The sequence below is a fragment of the Mytilus galloprovincialis genome, chromosome 3 (genome assembly GCF_965363235.1).
Source record: "Mytilus galloprovincialis chromosome 3, xbMytGall1.hap1.1, whole genome shotgun sequence".
NCBI classification, from domain to species: domain Eukaryota; kingdom Metazoa; phylum Mollusca; class Bivalvia; order Mytilida; family Mytilidae; genus Mytilus; species Mytilus galloprovincialis.
In genome coordinates, this window is record NC_134840.1 from 79,003,406 (window position 1) to 79,023,790 (window position 20,385).

General features: G+C 33.1%; 1 long non-coding RNA gene across 1 annotated transcript; it reads left to right on the forward strand.

The window, feature by feature from the left end:
* Positions 1 to 1,201: 1,201 nt before the first annotated feature.
* Positions 1,202 to 12,824, forward strand: LOC143066583 (uncharacterized). The gene is made up of 2 exons (XR_012975685.1): positions 1,202 to 1,284; positions 9,871 to 12,824. It is a non-coding gene; the product is annotated as an uncharacterized LOC143066583 (long non-coding RNA).
* Positions 12,825 to 20,385: the final 7,561 nt, after the last annotated feature.

Consider the following 20,385-nt stretch of genomic DNA (forward strand, 5'->3'; position numbering starts at 1 on the left):
TGTTGTGATAATAAAAGATTTTTGCGTTTGATGTGAAAGTGGGACGAAAGATACCACAGGGACAATCAGACTCATAAATCGAAAATAAACTGACAACGCCATGGCTAAAAATTAAAAAAGCAGACAAACAATGAAACGCATAACACAACATTGAAAACTTAAAAAAAGCAACAGGAACCCCACCAAAAACTAGGGGTCATCTCAGGTAATCCAGAAGGGTAAGCAGATCCTGCTCCACATGTGGCACCCGTCGTGTTGCTCATGTTCTAAAAAATCCGGTGAACAGTCTAATTCGGTAAGTCAAATTCATGAAAGGGAAGGGGTGAAAGTTACGACGAAAGGAACATATCCGATATCATTTGTTAAATGGTTATTCCATAAGGGTCAACCAACTCGTGAAAGCGTCCGTAGAATTTACGAAGAGATGATTTCAACTTCATCATTTGGAACTCTTGGTTAAATACTTCCTTGTGAGCAGCAACCCTCTATCAAGAAATTCATGATAGGAAATGCTTGCACGTGAATATCGTTCAATTGGGAGATATATACCCCGTATGCAGGTGCTGCAGGAATGTTGCTACTTAGAAATGGAATCTTCACAATTGGAAAGCTGAAAATCATCTCTTTTTTGTAATGTTTTGTTTTCAACCGACCCTCATTGTCAATTTCTAGATGGAAGTCAAGATATGTCGGTGTGCTACTCCGAACAACCAGGACCATTCCCGACCCGTAGGAATATGTTAAGAACTAAAATGACTGCGTTCAGACAATGATGGGTCATTCGAGATAGTTGAGGATAGTAATCCGATGTTTTCACTTTTCGTGTCTTATCGCTGTCTGATGTCAAACGGGAGCAATAATCGGCAATATTTCAAATTTGATATAAACAGGTGTCTCTGTTCTGACGTACATTTCGTTTAAGCTAATCATTTAAAGTAGTTTAAAAATTATGCAAATGGTTATTTGGGGTATTTTTTAATTTTCTTTTAATTGTAGAGATTGATAATGCATGTCTCTTCCCCACATGCGAAGAGTAATTGTTTAAAAAGAATCAGTTTACATATTGACTTTTCTTACATGCATTCGAAAACGTGCATTTCTTATAATGATCTAATTGTAATAATTCTAACTATGAATACTCTATAGAGCAGAACATTTTGGATTTTAAACACATTAAACTCGGCAATGGTATTTATGCAGGATAACGGTTTTACAAACGACAAATATACATCCTTCAATATAATCTACAGGAACATGACGGAACTATATGAAAACAGTCTTTTTGTGAGTGTTTGATTTACCTAATATATTATTTTAACCAGGTTTCAACTTAGGGAGTAAATTATATTCTAAATTTACTGTGCTAACGTAACAACAACTTCTTTGGACTTTTCCGGTAAATTTAAGATATTGTTTTTGATTTTCTGTTTTCTTATATGCGTATATATGAGGATTCGGAACCCTAATACTGCATATATTATCTTCATGTATATTGATTTTAATTCACTTATTTGACAAAAGATAGACACATTGTTAGTCTAACATTATGAGTATCTTTGTCATTTTTTATGTTAAAAAAATGTAGATTGATATTTGAGATCAAGGTACAATGGTCTATTTCCTTATACAACTATAAAAGGCGATTTTAACATTCGATGAGTTTTTGTCGGAACTGAACTAGGTGTACATCGTAAACTCAAAGACCAATATTTGTATAGTGCTGTATTACCAAATTTTAGCAGATATAATAATTTCTCTTCAACGATTGTTATTAAAATAATCTCAGATGTACTATGCTTACTTTTTATGCATCATTTCAAATCAAGCTATAAATAAATCAAGCATAAAAAAAGGGATATTTTACAGAATAAAAATAAACATGACCTAGCCGCAAAACAAATTTAGGAAATTATGACAAATCTATATATACTATCTCAGTGAATTGTATATGATATTGCAGGTGTTTTTAATATCCAATTTACTATCATTTAAGAAAAAGGGATTTCCATAACAATTACACTCACACGACGAAATACATCCAACTGATTCTCTTAATGATACCTCCAATTGAGCTGTTGAAACGGGGAATGTGCACAAAAAACAATGATTATACAAAATGACAAGCAATGGTCAAAGGCAACCAATTGGTCAGTTACACAGCTAAAAAAATCCCGCTCCTGTAGGCGGGTCTTAGCTGGCCCATATAAAAAATTTATACTATAAAATTGAGAAAGGAATTGGGGAATGTGTCAAAGCGACAACAACCCGACCATAGAGCAGACAACATCCGAAGGCCACCAATGGGTTTTCAATGTAGCAAGAAACTCATGCACTCGTAGGCGTCCTTCAGCTAGCCCCTTAAAAATATGTATACTTTTACAGTGATAATGGACGTCATATCAAAATCCGAATTATACACAAGAAACTAAAATTAAAATTCATACAAGACTAACAAAGGCAAGAGGCTCCTGACTTGGGACAGGCGTAAAATTGCGGTGGGGTTAAACATGTTTATGAGATCTCAACCCTCCCTCTATACCTCTAGCCAATGTAGCCAAGTAAACGCATAACTATACGCACATTAAAATTATGTTCAAGAGAAGTCCGAGTCCGATGTCAGAAGATGAAACAAAAGAAAATTAAAAAAAATGACAATAGTACATAAATAACAACAGACTACAAGCAGATAACTGACATGACAGCTCCAGACCTAAATTAAACTGACAAGTTTACTAGTTCAGTGAAAATGGACGGCAAGCTTTACTTCGAAACATATGAATTAACCAAAACAGAAAAAAAAAATAAAAGACAAACAAAGTTCAGCGACTACGGACATGGAACAGGAGCATGAGTCAGGGTTAAACATGTTTTGTCAAATCTCAATCCTCTAATATACTTTTAACCAATGTAGATTAAAACAAACACACATCAATAAGCACAGTAAAACTCATTTTTTCGAGTCCAATGTAGGAATAGGTTACAGACAAAAACTTATCAAGATGACAATGATACAGGAATTGAAGGACTCAAACACTTAACTTCAAAGCTTTTCTTTTTTTACACTTTTATGTAGGCAAAAGGGAAAAATACGTTAAGTTTTCAAGTTCATTTACTATTAAAGTTCTAACGGAATGCGGTTGGATTTTATAAGTTGACCATAGGCTATTTTGGTATTCTTTAACATAACCTTTTGTGACATTTTAAATAAAGGCAACAGTAGTATACCGATGTTCAAAACTAATAAATCGATAAAAAAACCAATCCGGGTCACAAACCAAAACCGAGGGAAACGCATTAAATATAAGAGGAGAATGACGACACAACATTAAAATATAAAACACACAGAAACGAACTAAGCATTAGACAAAATCCGATGAGATTAACAAATATGACATCAAAACTAAATATATGAATCTAGGATAGAAAAGTACCGTGACACGTCTAATAATAATGTCAATTCACACTCAAATATAAGAGGAAACAAACGACACAAAAGAAACACACCGTTAAAATGTAACAAACACACAAAAACGAACTACAATAAAACAATGACCATATTCCTAACTTGTTACAAGACATTTTTTTAAAGAGAAAAATGGTGGGTTGTACCTGGATTTGTAGGATGCCAAACCTCCCTCTTTTATGGCCATGTTGAATATAACATTAAAATGACAACACAACATTACAGGACTACAATACAAATAAATAGGAGAACACAATTGACAAAGAAACACACGAAAAATAGCTAACAAAAGGCACCAGGTTTAAAATTTAATACGCCAGAAGTGCGTTTTGTCCACACAAGATTTACTAATGACACCAAGATACAAAAGTTTGAAAGCCAAAACAAGTACAAAATTGAACAGCATCGAGGACCAAAAGTTTTTAGGATGTATTCTATTGACTATTCAGTTTTGTTGAAATCTCGTTTTGAGCTTAAATGGGTATTACATTTTCGCTAAGCCTTTAGCGAATGCATTATTTAATACGCCAGCTTTTAAACCCTGTTTACCCTGCTTATAAATACCATTGAACGTTATGTCCATCTTTGGTTGTTAAATTGCTACAGGTACGAAGAGCTTATCACAATTAGAGAGCATCGTGCGTCATATATGTTGCAGCTACATAATCACATATCTAAAGCGAGAGATTTAGTTAGCTATAAAACCAGGTTCAATCCACTTTCTACATAAGAAAATGCCTGCACAAAGTCAGGAATATGACAGTGTTATCTATTCGTTTGATGTGTGTGAGCTTTTTATTGTCAATTTAATTAGGGACGTTCCATTTTTTAATTTTCATCAGAGTTCAGTATTTTTGTGATTTTCCTTTTTTTCCAGCAAATATAAATGAAATATGAAATAAAATATTATTTTTTAGATAGAACAAGTGACAGGATATTTGTCACATCCCTTGAGTATCCACCTTTATATACTTTTTGTTTAAAATTTAATATCCAGTGTGACTTTTAACTATCATGTTTAGTCTGTGAATGTCATGTTTATATCACTTAAGTATTATATTTGTTATATGTTTAATTACTCTCCTCTTTTCGGAACTAATTTTTTAAAAAAATCTGTATTCATCCTTTTTTATCTGTATATTGTAAATTAGTAACAATTTGTCCTTTTCGAGTGGACATTCAATGATTGATCTATTTCCGTAATGCATTCGCTAAAGCCTTAAGCAAAAATGTGGTACCCATTTACGCTCAAAACGAGATTTCAACGAAACTGAATCGTCAATAGAATACATCCTTAATATTGAAAACTCAATCGAATACTATACATTTTTTATTCACTTCAAAAGGTGCATTAAGCTAGGTTCACACTGCCGATCAGACCAACACGACCAATCTCGATCGGGAGACTGGTCTGCCTCAATCGATAAGAATGTTCGGGGTGGTCTACATTGGTCGTCATCGATTTGTCTATCTACCCAAGAGTTTTTGACATGTCAAAAACATTCGAGTAAGAGTCGAGAAGCTAGTCACTCGGAAAGAGATCGAGAATTCGTCGAGAAGCGGTCGAATTGATCGGGAAATGATCGTGTAGAGATCGAGTTTGGTCGGAATACGAATAGTTTACCAATCAGTACTCGATCATTTCGATCTATGCTGAACTAATATCCGATCATTTCTCGATCAACGCCAACCTGTTCGATATATGGTCCAGATTAACTCGACTAATGCCTGATCGCTTCATGATCACTGCAACTTCTATATGTTTTTCATCCCAGACCAACTCGACCAATACCAGATCTCTACGCGACCACAAATCGACCACTATTCTATCTCTACTCGGTCATACACGAGTATACATGACTGCTACATGATTCTCTAAAATTGTGTGCAGCTCTGATACACTCTTATAATGTTAAAACTATATTGTCACTTTTTATTTTAATCTGTACACAAATTCCTCCGTGTACAGTACGCGTCTGTACTTTTGCAAGGAGGTGTAAAATTTAAGAGAGACCAAAGATACCAAAGGAACAATTAAACTCAAAGATCGAAACAAACCGACACAGCCATAGCGAAAACCGAAAGCCGACGAGAAGACAAACAGCAGTCTACATAACACAATATAAAAGCAACACGAAACCCAATAAAACCTTGGAGGATCGCAAGTGTTCCGGAAGGTGTAGATCCTGTATTTTGGCTCCAGCAGATTTTACACATATAAAAGTGATTCTGTACATTGAAATTCATCATTTGACAGCTGATGACTAATTCAACATCAATATTATAATTTTGCCTGTTCAATAGGTCCAGAACTTTTTGCAGTATGAAAATAACAAGATGTGGTATAATTGCCTATGAAACAACTCTCCACAGGACACCAAATGACACAGAAATAAACAACTATATGTCACAGTACCGTATGTTTACAAACACTTTTTTTCATATGCATTTAGACGCAGTTTTTAAAACAAAAAGAAACGAAAGACAAATGATTTTCATTTGAATTCGTGATAGATATATGAAAAAAGTGTCAGAAAATGTATCCTCCAGGGGATTAAAATTCTATTTTTGAACAAGTTTTGGGCACACATGCGACATCTTTGCCCCCTTTTTGCAATATTATTAGTAAAATAAAGCAGGTTATTGCCATGGATACACCAACAAGAAATATCTTGAATCATTCAACTACTGGGTATTAGATCTGATTACATACATATGCAAATATATGACACAAACAGTACATGCATGCTTAATTTGTAAGAAAGCAAGGAAAAGGGGTGGTAAAATGTATGCATATTGCTATCTAACATCAGTACTAATCCATTGACAAATTCGTTTTGAAGAAAAGAGCAGTAAAACTCCTATAACAAATCAGCGTCCTATACTTTCAGGACGTTCTATAACCATTGACGTCCTCTTTGTTCAGCTCCTTCAAGTCTCTCATACTTTTGATTTTGTCATTTGATTATGTACTTTCCGTCTTGAATTTTCCTCGGAGTTCAATAGTTCGTATCAGCCACTGCATCACCTAGATTTGTCGGTACCCTTTCTGTCTCCGTCACATCATTATTTCAATGTAAATATTTTATATGTATGATTTTACTCAGACCTTCTCTGAACTACTGAATCTAACAAAATAAACGGGGAATGAGTGCATGGGACATAAATAATGCCCTAGTTTGTATAGAGCGTTATAAAGAGTCAGGTGACACTACCCAAATTCGCACTTGATCTGTGTTTTATGGTATTAATTAGGCATTGTGTATACGTTTCATAAAATTTGTTTGAGGCAAAATAAATTAGAGAACGGCAACTTATTGTTGGGACGTACTTATACGTACTCTCGGACGAGCCAGGGTAACAATTACAAATACATCCTTCGCTGTAGCGTGTGTTATAAAAAAAATCGGACGTTTATCTGCTGAAATTGTACACACCCGACCAATACCCGACTATCCCTACGACCCCTTTACGATCAAGTCGATCTGGTCTGGCCGAGATCAGGCTGAGACTGATTATTGTCGATTTGGTCTAGCTAGTCGAGTAAAAATCGTGCAGAGATCGTGAATTGGTCAGAATTATCGAATATGTAACTCATTAGTGGTCGGGTTAGAGTCGTGATGGAGTCATCAAGGAGTCGTGAATGGTCGAGTTAAGTTCGTGTACAGTCGTAAAAAGTCGGAGAAGTCGTAAACATGCCCAATCAAGAACTTGGTCTTACTTGGTCATGGAAATTTGGACAATCGGGATCACCGAGTTGATCTGATCGGCAGTGTGAACCTAGCTTTACCAGACACATTTCTTTGATTTCTAAACCGTACATAATTTTATTCATTTTATAACGTGCTTTAAAACCCTTTCTTTTATCTTGACAACAGACAAATATTGCAAAAAAATAGTTCTTACGAAATAATTATCGATTGAACTAATATGCCTGTTCAATGCGAGTTTGATTTGTTCTCACGTAAAAATTGGTTAAGCTGAGGTCACATATTCACGATTTTTACTGCCGTCCTTGACCGGACCATTCCCGAATAAAATTGGTCAAAAGTCTGATCAAGATCCTGTGAATCGTGGATGGAATTTCAAACTTTAATTAAAATTTGTAAAATAAAAATTTAATCACGACAACAATGAGATATTGTTCAGGAAGCGTCGATATCCCGTTCTCAATCCGCTTCTAATCCGATTTGTATCTTTCGCTTTGTAAAATTCGACCGAGTCTGTCACAACTGCGTCCCTATTTTACCGAATGTAATCCGACAGAGATCAGACAGTGACCAGACAGAGAACCGACGCTGACGGAAGTTATCCGTTCGAAAACTGTCGGCATACTAGGGATGATCAGGTACTGTCGGAACGTAATCCTATCATGGTCTATTGCATTGCAAACGGCTTTGTCTGGTCTCAGTCGTAATGTATTCTGTAATTGTCGGGACTCTGACGTGGATATCATTGACGAATTTCGTATTAATAACGGGACTGTTCCGGAACGGTTTTGGCAAAAACGGTTCGCAATCGACAAGATCTGGATGCAATCTGGACTCAATCCGCAGAAAACAGAAATGAAAAATTTCACCAGATCATTCCCGTTCCACAGTACACCGTCCATAATACACAGAACATTGTTAGGATTTTGAATCGATACAGCAGAATCTGTCATGACATAGTCACGATTGTAATTCGACTAGACAAAATTGGTTGAATTTCCCCGATTGTTACGGGACGCACCTAACTGTCAGGGTGCGTCGCTGAACTATTCGGACCCTTCCCGGTCCGTAGCAAATCTGTTACGAACTTAAACGATTGCGTTCAGACAATGATAGGATCTCCAGATAATTGAGGATAGTAATCCGACGTCTTCACTTGTCGTGTTGTATCGCTGTCTGATTTCATACGGGAGTAATAATCGGCAATGTGTGAACCCCACATTAATTTGTTATAGCGTGATCGTCAATATTTGATATTTCTTTTTAAAATATATTGCCAAAAATATTTTACTGTTAATAATGAGCTTAACATAGCGAGACATTGTGTGTTTTTTTTTCTCTAGCAGTTGTTCAAGACTAATATCAAAATATACATATATTTCACCTCAAATTTCCCTGAACAATGAACCTCGAAATGTTCGTCAGCAATGTTTTATTTTTCCCTTATTGAGATTTGAACCGCTGATTTTTCGTTGTAACACCGCCTACATAGTGTTTAGCGCCCTAAACCTCTCGACTATGATATATCAAAATACAGCTTACGACAGTCGAGTAATGCTTTTCCTTGTCGGTCTATTATAAGGTTGTAGCACAATACAAGATATATAGAGGCAAGAAGAATAATTATTTTTCTTGATAAACTATGTTTTGTCTGTAATAACCCTGCTGTCACATCCATTTTTCACAAGTGGTTATACAGGGTAAAAACCATTTTATATAATATATTGTTTGGCTCAGCAATGTAAGATATGCAAAAAAGGCGTTAGCAATACATATATGAATATAATTCATCAAAATAACAGCCCAACCACCGAAGAATATTTTGTGTTCTTCCCTGACCGGGATTCGAACTCTTACTACTGAGATATGGTGGCACCTGACCACTCGACCACATAGACTCTACATTAATATAGATTTTCGTGGCCCAAATGTGTCTTTCCTCATCAGTTTTGATATAGCGTTGTAACACAGTACATGATATATAAGACATGCAGATGGAATATTTACACATCAGCTCCGATGTCGATCGTAGAGGAGATTACAAATTTAAAATTAAGGATGCAGTCACAGAAATAATTATATTATAAGAACGTCTGAACCAGTGACAACTGTATGAAAGACTGTATCCATCGGATCACATGGGATTGTGATACAAGGCTGAAAACACATTATGTATATATAATTCGTCTAACTAACAGACCAACAATGTTAGATCTGTATATTTGTGGTAGCAAATTTTTTGTTCTTTCCCTTGCCAGGATTCAAACTCATGCTTCTAAGATATCATAGCATCAAATCGCCTTATCCGCCGCGCTAGACCCCTCGGTCATTTAGTCTCAACATTTATAAAGTTTTCGGTGGCCGCTTGTTACTTTTCCTCGTAACTTTTAATCTGGCGGTGTAACACAGTTCACTTGTGTGCTGTATTTGGACTTATAGATATATATATAAATGGGCGTCATAATGAGGTCCGAAATGTGTTAAATATATAATGAACCAAAAAAACATACAAATCAAACAAAGGCTATAGGTTCCAGACTTGGGACAAGCGCAAAACACCAGCGTGATTTAACATGTTTTTTGAAATCTTTATTCCCACTTATACCTCTAGCGAGTATAGAATAAACAAAAAGCACACATATATATATTAATTATGTTTATATATAAATGTATATGTTTTTTCTAATTTTTTTTCAGAAAACAATGGGAACATTTCTTATTTAGGAAAAGTTTTCAAAACAGTGCTACAGCAAATAATTGCCAACTGAATTCTTACTTATGTACATGGTCATTATTGTTCGTTGATGTAACGAAAAATCCAAAAAAATGAGTAACTGTGACTTTTCAATATTTGATGTTGTTGATCTTACATCATGGCTCATAGGTTGTTGTTGCGGTGAAGAAGTAGTTGTTACAGAGGAAAACGTCAGCTGTCGCGGCCAAATTTATCTAGTCAGAGTATTCATATATCTCATAATGAATACAGTAGAATTCTCAACCGAAGTGTTGACGTTCGACAATGGAACAAATCAAACATTCCTTGGTGCTTACCAAGAAGGAATAATTTCTCCATATCTTTTTTACTGTTATGTTGTAATAATAGTTGAACTTGTTCTTATACTTTCAATTATGTGCTTTTGCTGTTGGAAATTTTCCAAGGTTTGTAAAACCTGTTATAGATATTGGATAATGATATATATCTTCAAAATCCTAATGTTAATGCTTGATGTAGTAATATTGATCTTTTCCATATTACTAACATTGTTTTATGGGGGTGACTTTATTGAAATTTCTTCTTTATCTAAAGCATTCGTTAGTATTATCTTTGTGATAAAGTGTGTTGATGTTATTTTTGATATACTCTTTATTATCAAGGATTTTTTTAAATGTGTTGGGTGTTATGGCTAGATTGAAAACAAAACTCCATATAAACTTTCCCCATTAATTTTTCGAAACTTTTAGATAAATTATTGAAACAAAATTGAGATTTCCAAAGGCAGCATTTCACACTTGATTTGAAACTCATGCTGCAAATGGTGTCAATTAGAATGTTATCAAACCTGAAATTTTTGAAAGCTTTTTAACAATTGGTTAAACTGGTTAATAAGATATATCGCGCGGTTTGTAATATTCAATTGTTAACTACCATTGATAATATGAACAAGTTTTGAATACATTTTTTTATCAAATTGTTTATTCTAAAGATCAGCGCGGATATGTTACCATAAGATCATCACAATCCTTTATTTTGGATCGATTATGTTGTCTTGCTTGTACAGTTAGACACTAATTATTATTATGAAATTTTCATTACCACCTTAAAGGTTCACAAAGTTCAAACGTTTACAGTATTCCAAAAATCAACATTACAATAATTATGATGAGGTAAATCACAATCCCAAATCATTTTTACTTTATACAGAATTAACACAAAGGTTTTTTGTCACAACATGATTTATTTTCAAATTAGCTGATTTTTCTTGCATTGTTGTAGCAGCAACTGTTTTACACTTTACATGTATTATGGTTTATACAGTCAAGTAATTTGAAACATTTAAAGGTAATTATATTCCTTCATGACAAAAATGTACTTTCTTGCAAAAAGAAGTAATTTTAAATGATGTACACAGGATCGATTTTACTAATTAAGTAAATCTGAGGATATAATTAATATTAAATATTGATTTCGTAACCCAATGAACATTATAAAGGATAAAAATAAATTTGTAATTTATTTTAAGAAAATCTATGATACTTTGTCGAAGATATAATTTTAGACACTTTCTAACTGTAACCGATGATCAAATACTTTCATTGCATACCATTTATACTCAGTATTTCGACACAGGTAGGTTCAATTTATAACATAGTTTCATACAATGACCATTTTTTTGTAATAATTTGTTTTCTTCTCTAAATTAAAAACAATTGAGCAAATTCGCATGCATGTTGTATTTGTACTAGTAAATGCTTAATTACGTAAAAAGCTGACATTTGATGGATTTTGACAAATATTTATTAGTTTTATTTTAATTCAAAATTTAAAAAGAGTATATAATTACCTTTTCGGAATTATATTGAATGGAAAGCTGTGCATTGGCATTCAGACAAAATTAAAGGTTTGTTTAAAGACGTGTTTCGATTTAAATTTTTACAAATTATTTACATAACAATACCTTTGTTAAGATATGCCTTTTAACAATGATGTGTCAATGTGTTATAAATGTTACGTGAATATGCAAGGAGAGATCTAGTATTAACAAAGCATGCTATTGTAATGTGATAGATACATGTTCTGTCATACTGTCATATTGCTTTTTTGACAAAAAAAAAGATATTTTCATTGTCAATTCAGCTCCTTATCCTTATAAATATTGCAAACTAAATTTATTCATCATAACGATTTAAAATTTATTATGTGTTTTTGTTTTCTCTATTGGAAGAATTCATAAATCGGTTGGTGTAGATTGAATAAGAACGAAATACAGGCTCGTATTGCTAAATGTAAATGTCGACGACTGATACCTATTCTTTATTATATCTTAATCAATATCGACAGTCTTCCACATGCAATTTCAATATCCCTTGACGGGCGCAATGGCTACTGATAAAATCTAGATTTTGATAGGTTACTTGAATTTGGATATTACCGAAATAATATAATAAACAGAAAGAGGATCGATATTATTTGTAATCATTCAGATAGTTTGGCTTTTTACAAATATAAATTTTTTATAGATTTAAACGTATACAACCATTACGATTTAAATAGTTTCCAGATAGTTGTTGCATGATTAAATGTGTTGTTCGTTTAGTTAAATTAATGATCTGACTGTTTTTCAAAAGTCATTCTGGATTTGTCATACTATAACACTTATCTTGCATCTGTAACGATATCATATCATGTCAAACTCCCATTTAGATTGTGTATGATTGATGCCGTTGTTGTATAACCTGAATGTTTATATACTCATATTGACCCTATTTTAGAATAATAATATTTTTTCTGGCCTAATGGGATTTGCCAACTTTATAATTATGTACATGTAAGGAAATTTTGAATTTTAAATTGTAAATGTTGTACAAAGTGAAAAGATTTTTATAGTTCCTGATCTGACAATTTAACTTTAATAAAGAAGAAATTCACAATATCACTCTATCTTTTTAAATTGCATTTGCTTTAAATGTATTTTATTATCACATTCACTTTTTGGTTGCGTACTTTGGTCTTTTGTTGTATTGTTTTGTAGACTGTTGTTATTGTTTATCGTCGATTTTTGTTTTGTGGTTGTGCAATGATTTTGTTGGTTTTTTTTACTCAAGAATCCACTCTATTCCAATCTTTTTTTTATATTTGTTACTTGATTTCTTCGTATTGGTTAAAAATTTCATATTGGTGACCGTAAAATTTATGAACATTTTAGCAACGTCGTGTAGTGTGTACAGACACGTCGAAATGAAATATTTTAATATTGAGGAATGTAAACACCAAACAATTGGTTAGAGGTTATAATTCTGCCATGAAATGGAAGTTGTCAATTGGAATCATCACGTCTTCATATACACTTATTTATCTCGGTATTGATTGATTGATAGGTGTTTAACGCCACTTTCAGCACTCTGTGCTATTTCATGACAATAAGATTGTTTATGAGTGGTGGGAATAGAAATGCCTGTAGAGAACCATTTTCTTTTTGTAGAAATTGAGTCAAACGTAACCTGTCACAAGCAGAATTCAAACTCACAACCTCAGTTTTACATTTTAACAGGCCAATGATACAGTAGTTTAACTACTACAACACTCGATCACCGAATATCCGTAACTTGTTTGAAGTGACCCATCTGTGTTAGACGTTTTATATTCGGTAGTATAGTTTATTATCCCAGATAAAGTTAAATATATATTTTTTTTTAATTTTGATGTGTACTCTTTTTCAAAATTGATTAATGATGCTAAAGTGTGGAACTATAAAAAAAAAAAAAAAACTTTACAACAATTATTCTGACTAAGATGCAATGAAGGACGTTGACTTTAAGACCAATCTGTATAGTATTCTATGATTTCGTAAACTATTTTTCTAAGTTTAGTTATTCACATTCAATCTTATCCATATCCAAAGTATACTTCTAAGCATTTTATTGGACTTCTTGATCAGTTCATATTTTCCCATTTTTTCCCCACCACTATATATTCAGATGTCCTGACGAAATACCGTTTGATTGATCTCTATTTAGTTCAATTCTTTACTTTTTGTCTTGCGATAGGGTGTAGTAGCTTCCTTAAAAACCATTTAGAAAGTTTTACGTTTGGTTGATTGCAGTATTTACATTTTGATAATATTGTCGTTGTCTTTCTAATATTTTATCCCGATCCACTGTTATTTTTCTTTGTTGCCGTTTACAGATTTAATACTTTTGAGTGTTTGTCAAGATTTTTCCAAATCAAGAAAGTCCTCTATATATCATCAGTGCTCTCTATTTTTAATTTCATATATTCTCTGGTCATACATCTTACAATTATTCCATGCATCAAATATAATTAACCTAGCGTTGATGCTACCCGTAGAACGGACCTAATCACAAAACTTAAACGATGGAAAATGCCGTATTATATTTAAATCAACGTTAGAAGAAACCTGTAAGACAGACATGAGAACCATACAATCTTTCACTTCAACAAATCTTTTTGACTTTTTGTATCATTGTAAATATTGTATCTGAGAAAGTGATCTAACCAAAAATATACTGTTACTAATGAACATTGATCACTGATCGATAAAACCAATACGACGAACCCGATCTGACCGACATGTATAATTTGCAATGGTTCTTTATACCAAATAAATTTGTCCTCTTACTAGTAACTAAAAAAAAGTTCAATCAGTTGTTAAGAAGTGCAACTTAAACTACAGAATATAGGCATGTAACTACACCTCTGCCAGAGTCGCCCGATCAGCTTATACAATTTTAACATCCTCTGATGTCGCAGGTATAAGAACATAATACATTTCTAAATATTTACAAGAATCGAAATAACTTGAGCATATATAGGTTGATCACAAGTCAAACATTCCAGCAGCGCCTGTATACGGGGTATATGTCTCCCAAATGATACGACATTCTCGGGCTTGTAGTTCCTATCATAATTTCCTTAATAGATGGTTGCTGCTCACAAGGAAGCTATTGAACCAAGATTTCAAAATGGCGAACTTGAAATCATCCCTTCGTAAATATTACGGACGCCATCACGAGTTGGTTGACCGTTATTGAATATTTGTTTCAAAGATGATATCGGATACGTTCCTAATGTCGTTACTGCAATCCAGTTCTCTTTTTACGAATGTGACATACCAAATTTGACTATTTACCGGGTTTCTATTAACATGAGCAACTCAACGGGTGCCACGTGTGCACCAGGATCTGCACACCCTTCCGGAACACCTGAGATCGTTCCTAGTTTTTGGTGGTGTTCCAGTTGCTTTTTCATTTGTTTTCCATTTTGTGTCTTGTGTACTATTATTTCATTGTTTGTCTTTTTCTGTTTTAGTCATGGCGTGTGTCAGTTTTTTTTTATTAATGAGTTTGAATGTCCTTTCGGTATCTTTCGTCCCTCTTCAACAAATTGTACATGGTAAAAATCTTTGTGTTCTAAAATGCCTTAATTTTCTCCCAAAATTATTTATTGATATAGACTAAGTTTGTTCTCTTTAAATGAATTAGTTGGTGATACAATTTACATGTTTGGTATAATATACTACGAAAAGAGGGGCAAAAGATAACAGAGTGACAGTCAAACTCATAGATCGAAAGCTAAAGACTAAGCAACACGACTCCAACCAAAAAATGGGAGTGATCTCAGGTGTTCTGGAAGTGTAAGCAGATTCAAACATAAAAATTAATCTAACAAAGTCGCAAACAAAAAAGGTGCAGCAAATCTAATCCATTTGGCAATGACTTAAACAACAAAAAAAAACGTTCTTGTCGTTAATAGTTTTGAGCTTTTTCTCACACTTTCTAGATGAAGTAACAATTAAGAAGTTATAACAACAAGGGTAAACATAATTGAAACAACACTATCAAAACCCTTTTTATCCGATTGCACCTCAGGACTCAACTGTTCCAGTAAGGCTCAAAAGTTAATACCCAATTTCAGGATGTATAAAGGCTGAGCCAAGAAGTACGAAGACGAATAACGTGGACACTATAGTAAAATGAAACCATATAACTTCAGCATATAAAAACTATAACTCAAGACCGTCTTCTATTATATATGAAGTGAATACTGATTTTTTTTTATCTTTCTGGCAATAGTACTTTTTGCTGAACTTTTTAAGAAAAGGAACGAAATGTTTTTAGACATTAACATGAGTGTTGTACATTTTTATTTAGAAATTTGTTTTGCATGCACACGTATACAAATAGATATATTGTTTTACATTGTCATTTCGGGCCTTTTAATAGCTAACTATACGGTATGGTCTTTGCTCATTGTTCAAGGCCGTACGGTGACCTATAGTTGTTAATTTCTGTGTCATGTTGGTCTGTTGTTGAGAGTTGTCTCATTGGCAATCATACCGCATCTTCTTTTTTTATATATACAAGTCTAAATTAAAAACAATGTTCAATCCTATGATTTACATCGGATAAAACCATCAATTTCTAAAAGTGTGCATGCAAAACAAATTAATTGGTAGTGGCGTCTCAATACAGCAAAAACAACATTTTCAAAAGGCCAAAAAAAAATGAAAAAGTATGTGTTGAATTAATCTGAAATGCTGCAGCATGCATTTTAATAATTTGCCATAACTGTGTTTTTTCGGAGGTAGATTGTGAATTAACAGGTTTAGGTGATTCTGTTGTTATTTCTGTAATCACTGTGGATATGTATCGTGTGGTTTGCAAATCATTCGTTGTTACTGTGGATACGTCACTGGTTGTTGGCGAACTAGTTGTTGTCACTGTGGATTTGTCGCTTATGATTGGTGAATTTGTTGTTGCCACTTTGGATTTGTCGCTATTGGTCGGTGTATAATCTATAGTCAGAGTGGATTTTTCGCTAAGGGTTAATGTTTTACTTGTCACTGTTGTGTCAGTAGAACAATCTAAAAGTACAGTGCAATTCATGTTTAAAGCTGACTGTGCATAATACTTGAGAACATAAGACATAAAACAAATATTTTTCAGATATTCTTTGCTACAAATGAATGTTTTGTCTCTTCTTAAAATTTCATTTCCTTTTAAATAAATCTGATCAGTAAGCTTTCATATTAATACTTGATATTAATTATAGGTTGTACCTATTCTATAAACACTCAAACTCCAATCCCCTCCACACATTTCATTTTGATTTCCATCGCATACCATATCGCAGTCCTTTCCAGTGGCTGGATCTCGTAATACAAAGTTGTCTGTGTTAGTTACATTGCTACAAAAGCACACATACCAAGCCTGTAAAAATAGTTAGGATGCTATATAAATCATTCTGTTCAATAAAAGAGGTGCATTGTCTGCTTTTTACAGCCTTGATTCGATAGGGCATAATTCTGTATTAAAAAACATTGAAGAATTTTAATGTAGTGATCAAAATTAATTGTGTAGTTTAAAGAAAATAAATAAAATATTTTGTTATTACATGTACATTATGGAACTTCCGACTGTGTTGTCATACTCAAGTGGGATTCAATATTGCAAAATTAAACAAAAGATGCCAATTTTCTCGGAAAGATACGTATTTCTGTCAAAACTTCTTCAAATATATTGACAACTTAACATTTGGTATACTAAAATATAAAAAGATTTTAGAAACGAAAATGGCCTAACAATACTTGCAATCACAATTTAGCCGACCGTCGGTTTAGGTGTTATATATTCTTGGCTTTTATATAATAATGTACGATGAGCGTTCTTGGTGAAGGTAAATTCAGAAAAGCGCCCCAGAAGCATGAAATGAAAAATATTATGTTAATTTTTAAATTACTTTGGTTGCGTCAAGTATATCAATTATATATATCAAAAAATAATCGTTTGCTGTGTTTAATCTTCTTCTTTTTTTTTTTTTTTTGCCTTTTGATTCGGGAATTTACTTTTTGAATTTTCCTCGGAGTTCAGTATTTTTGTGTTTTTACTTTTAACTTGTATAAGTTTATTTTTCCCAATAGTGTGTTCCATTTATTGTCAAAATGCGTATTTGGTTCAGAAAAATCAGTTTGTTTCGGTTAGTTTTATATGATCAGTAAGCAATTTGAGGCTATTGCACGTCTAATACCATGTCCTACTCCTACAATACGATTTGATATATTTACAAGTATTTGAGATAGGCATTCACTGTTCAGGGAATTTCGAAATGAAATTACTTGTATGAAAGAATCGTAACAAATGATATACCTTTGATTTACTATTTTATTGATAATATTCTTATATGTGTTTGAAGGATTCAAATATTTTCGACCACCGAACTTTGGGAAATCACGGTTGTTTCTAAATCTTGTGGTTTAACGTTCCAAAAAAAAAGATGTATTAACCATTCCAAAATTAAGGCCGTTTTTCTCATTTTTGAAAATCAATACCCTGCTCCAATTCACTGGACCAATAAAATTCCTCTATATGTTTTTTGTCTAAACGTTAAACTTTCCAAAAAAAGTGCAGCCAGAAAAAAATTAAACTAAATCTGTTAATCCTTGTGATATGAGTATGTTATATTTTACTAATCAATTGATTCTGACTTCGCTAAACTAAGTTCGATAAGCTAGGTTAAGGTTATTTGCTATATTTGAAGGTATTGACCGCAGCTTTATAACAAATATCTTATAAACATATTGAAGCATTTAAAGAATGACGGACAAATGAAGTATTAGCATAAAGTGTAGTGGTGGCTTTACAAAAACGAAGTTTAAATGAAATTTGCATGCATTAATTCAATTTGTTTAAAAGTATTTAATCAAATTGATGAAATTCATCAGATTTAATGTTGAAGGTTGTTTTGTTAGTTCACATGAGCTTTTCTCATCACTTGACGTCCGTCGTTGTTAACTTTTACAAAAATCTTCTCCTCTGAAACTACTGGGCCAAATTTCAACAAAATTGGCCACAATCATCATTGGGGTATATAGTTTGACCCCAATAGAACATAGGAGTGAAATGTAGATGTTGGCTCTATCGCTGACACAATAGGATTTAGAGCAAATCTGACCTGGGGTAAAATTGTTGATCAGGTCAAAAAATTTTCATCCAAATCGAGCAACCTGTTGTTGGGTTTCAGCCCCTGGATTGGTAGTTTTAAGGACATTTTGCAGTTTTTGGTTATTATCGTGAATAGTATTATAGATAGAGATTAACTGTAAACAGCAATAATGTTCAGCAAAAGTAAGATCTACACATGAGTCAACATGATCATAAAGGTCAATTGACCCCTTTAAAGTCAAATTTAACAAAAAAAAATTCTAAATTTTTGTAATCTTTTACAAAAGCCTTCTCCTAAATTAACTGAAACTAATTAAACCAAACTTGGCAACAATAAGCATTAGGATATGAAGTTGAAAAAAATGTGTCCGATGACCCTGCCTGCCAACCAATATGTCAGACATGGCTAAAAATACATCGCAGGGGAAAAATGCAGTTTTTGACTTAAAACATTAACACTGAAACTAAAGCAAAAGTATAACGGTTGCAATATTTCATGCATCAATTGTAAATAAAAAATGCATGTGAGCGATACAGGGTCTTTCAAGCCTCTTGTTTTTACTTATATGAAAACTTGTATATGGAAAAAAATTTAAACCTTGCTGAATAAGGAGATAGATACAGTTATATATATATTGATATATATATAAATGGACAAATACACGAATTTTTAAAACAAAATGCAAAAAGTTAAAAAAAAAAAAAAAAAAAAAAAAGTTCACAAGTATCTGCCTGTAATTTGGTAAGTTACTTGGTGCATTTTATATTGTATAAGTTTACCCCAGATCCGCTATAAGTAGCACCGTCCAAAGCAGAACAGCAATGTGATGCACAAATATCATTGGTCATAGTATCTCTAAGGTCAATTCTTTCGTATGGTAGGGTTCTTTCACTTTGGTCTACATAACATCCGATGTATTGTTTTTCTGTTAGATACAATGATTGAATTGACAATGAAATGTGTGATGTACAAAGTCGGACATACGTTTGCTGATTACATTCGAGGAGAGGGAATGACGTTTGGTGAAGCACTAGTAAACAAGATAGACCCCTTCACATGTTTCGTTGCCTGTACTGAGACTATGGTATTGTTGCTAAGTCTCAGTATAAAAGTACTTAAAGTAATTTTGACAGTGACAATTTATTTTTTACATTTCTTAACTGCTAGCTTCCAAACACAAGCTTTTAATTTGAACTTGTTTACTATCTCCCTATTTACTACTCAGCTCAGGTATTAAGAAAAATCTATGGAGTAAAAACTGAACATTTTAAAGTAAATTAAAGAACGTTTTTCGACGATTGCATGTGATTCCTTTACAAAAGTTCACCAAGTTTGAAGGAATGCAATCAGTAATATTTTAAAAAATAAAAAAGATAAAGGTAGTATTTTTTTCCGATTTTCAAATATTGATTCAACAAGCCCAAGTTCTATGCAAAGTTATACAAAATTCTGTTACAAAGCCAATGTATTGCTTATTGATCTTAACTCGTCTCAACTTAAGATGATGAATATGGAAAGCCAACGGGGTCAAA